This window comes from Bos mutus, chromosome 10, assembly GCF_027580195.1.
Source record: "Bos mutus isolate GX-2022 chromosome 10, NWIPB_WYAK_1.1, whole genome shotgun sequence".
NCBI classification, from domain to species: domain Eukaryota; kingdom Metazoa; phylum Chordata; class Mammalia; order Artiodactyla; family Bovidae; genus Bos; species Bos mutus.
In genome coordinates this window covers 43594695-43598106 of record NC_091626.1, presented here as the reverse complement: position 1 = coordinate 43598106, position 3412 = coordinate 43594695, and the positions used below count along the sequence as shown (strand labels likewise).

Here is a 3412-nt window from a genome sequence, read left to right as displayed (position 1 = left end):
GAGGGGCAGTTTAGAAGCATGCCTACCTCAGGATGTAAGAGAGGTTAAGTTTTAGGAGGAATGTTTGCATACCTAAAAATAGTCTTTTTCTACTCTCACATTTAATTGATAGTTTGGGCATGGAATTCAAGTTAGGCTGACTCTCCCCCCACCCCACTTACTCCTCAGGCTGCCCTGAGGAGACAGAAAGGGGGAAGCCAGACATGCAAGGTGAGGATACCGAGCTCTTTAATGACCCCCACTGCATGAGGAAAAGTCAGTAATGGTCTTCTTCATATTCCCTGGAGGACCTGGCCAGATGCAGAGCAGGTGAAAAAGTGTAGGAGAGCAGACCTAAGAAGATAAAACTTAGAAGATAAAGCATCAAAAGCATCAGTTATGTGCCAAACACTTGGAGACCTCTATGCTTTGAAGAAATAGTCATTACAGTGTATCTTTATCTCACCAGTCACCTGAACAATCTGCCTAACAGAAAACAGAAGAATTGAGTGAAGATGAAATCGGGACTCTGAAACATCAAAACCAAATAGACAACAAAAAAGCCAAAACCAAAATCAGTAAAACTTCTGAACGGGAACAAAAATATAAGGACACAAACAGCAATGCTCAGACCCAGCACAAAGGAAGGAGATGAACTAGATGAAGACATTTTATCTTTAACTGTTGACGAGAATGGAAACACTTAAAAACCTTTGACATTTCTTTAAAAGAAATTTTTTTAAAGTTGAAATGTAGTTGATTTTGAGGGCCTCCCTGGTAGCTCAGATGGTAAAGAATCCACCTGTGATGCAGGAGATCTGGATTGAACCCTGAGTGAGGAAGATCCCCTGGAGAAGGGAATAGTAACTTAGAGAATTTCAATAGACAGAGGAGCCTGGTGGGCTAGAGTCAGACACAATTGAGCAACATCACCACATTACCATTGTTGATTTACAATATTAGTTTCAGGTGTAAAACATTTTCAATATTTTTATAGGGTAGATTCCATTTAAACTTATTACAACATAATGTCTATATTCCCCTATGCTGTACAATATACCCTTATTTTAAACATAATAGCTTGCACTGAAATTTCAATTCTTATATACAAAACAAAACCTACCTCTAGATGGACATGAGGCTGACAACTCCTATAAATTCTCTTTGCTTTTGATGAATCTCAAACATTGCTGAAGTGCAAGACAAATCCTGGTGAGAAGGCAGTGAGAAGGTCCTAAGAGGTGACACCAGTTAACATGTTCTGTGGAGAAACAGCAGAGTCAGCTGCTAAAAGAAACCCTTGGGGAAGTAAGAGACTCATAATCATGACAATGTGTGAACACATCAGAGGAAGAACACCATGCTGGTGAGCTATGCTGATAAATTTCATCCTCAAGAGAAGAACCTGTAGGCTTCCCTCCTCATGAAACTGACACAGAAATGCCAGCTGTATAATTTCACACTGGAATAACTAAGAAGTAGGACTAAATATGGAGCACAGTCATGGCCAGTCAGATGTTGTGTCCAGTAGATTTTCTTCAAAAATGAACACTGTTGCCTCAAGACTTGTAGGGAAGTATTTTGGGGCTTCCCTTGTAGCTCAGTCAGTAAAGAATCTGCCTGCAATGCAGAAGACCTGCGTTCGATTCCTGGGTTGGGAAGATCCCCTGGAGAAGGAAATGGCAACTCACTCCAGTATTTTTGCCTGGAGAATCCCTGTGGACAGGGGAGCCTGGCAGGCTACAGTCCATGGGGTCACAAGAGTCGGACATGACTTAGCAACTAAACCACCACCACCATCCCTAAGCTATCTGCACACGCTATGCCTCCTGTGCCTTATGCACTTGGTTGGCAAGATCAGTGTCTGTTATGGGCATACCTGTTGCACTGAAAACAACTGAGGAAGTTTGTTCTTTTATCCATCAATTACCATAACTATTTCAGAATTTGACGATGTAATTTCTGTTTCTTCTCAGAATAATGAGAAGGGTAATGACCTGAAGGAAATTTATCATTTTCTCAGTGGACAGATAAGCATTATGCTTTTGAAATTTTAATAGATCTCCTGCAAGCACTTGTTTTATGTTTAGATGGTATCCATGGTGATACAAATTTGAGATGAAATAACAGTCTAGCTGGCCGACCATTTGTCCTTGCAGTATATCAACAGATTTTCATTTCATATTTATCACTGTTGTCCTTTGAAGTGTCGTATCTTAACCTTTTTTAAAAAGTCCTATCATTTTCAAGAGTCTTTGGAGAAAATCTCCAGAGGGCAAATCTTTGATGTTTTCTTTGCAGTTAGCAGGATGACTGCGGCATTGCATTCACTAATGAGGTGATGGAAAATGTTAAAACTTAGTATGGATTTTGGTTTGAGGAAGCCATAAATTTGATAACCAAACTTAACACTTGGATGAAACTTCTTGGAAATTCCACAGACCTCAGATAGTACAGTGGTAAAGAATCTGCCTGCCAATGCAGGAGACTCAGGAGACCTAGGTTTGATCCCTGGGTTGGGAAGTTTCCCTGGAGTAGGAAATGGCAACACACTCCAGTATTCTTGCCTGGAAAATTCCATGACCAGGAGAGCCTGGCAGGCTATAGTCCATGGAGTCGCAAAGAGTTAGAAGTGACTTAGTGACTAAACAACAACAACAATACATGGAAAAACTACTTTACACATTTTATTATTTAGACTGAGCTGTAAGCATAAGTATGATATTTCCAGACTGTTAGTCGCTCAGTCGTGCCCAACTCTTTGCGACCCCATGGACCACAGCCCACTAGGCTCCTGTGTCCATGAGATTTTCCAGGCAAGGATACTGGAGTGGGTTGCCATTTCCTTCTCCAGGGGAACTTCCCAACCCAGGGATCGAACCTGGGTCTCCTACACTGCAGGCAGATTCTTCACCAATATTTCCAGACTACTGTCCCCAAATGCTTTGAATGAAAACTTACTCTACAAAAAGCGTCCCAGAATTTCACTTCGTTTAAATATCCTGTACCTGCATTGCTTTAAAAGAACTTACAACACAGTCTGCCTTCTGGACATAGCATCACTTTTCCCTTACTGATCACCTCAGGCAGACGTTCAAGGGGGATTTTTCACAGGACTTTAGACATGTCACATGTCATTTCCCACAAAAGTTTATTACATAGAAAGCTTTGGATCAGGAAAACAAGGATCACACAAGGAAAGAGAAATAAGGACAGACTCCTGAAAATCCAGAATACAGGCCACACCACAGAAACAACATAATCTAATGGGTGGGAGAGAAGGAAAGACCAGGGGCGAGAGACTCAGCTTTCAGGGGAATGCTGCTCCTCTGCCAGCAGTGGCGCCTGCTCTTTAACAACAGTTGTTAACAAATCTTTAGGCAGTGGGAGTGTCAGATTTTTTAGCTGGGAGACACTTGTGGGTAGCAACCTG

The 3412-nt window shown here is 41.6% G+C and overlaps 1 pseudogene; it reads left to right on the top strand.

Annotated features, from left to right (window-relative positions):
• Positions 1–1148: 1148 nt before the first annotated feature.
• On the top strand, positions 1149–2431 carry LOC138989570 (52 kDa repressor of the inhibitor of the protein kinase-like; annotated as a pseudogene).
• The last annotated feature ends 981 nt before the right edge of the window (positions 2432–3412 follow it).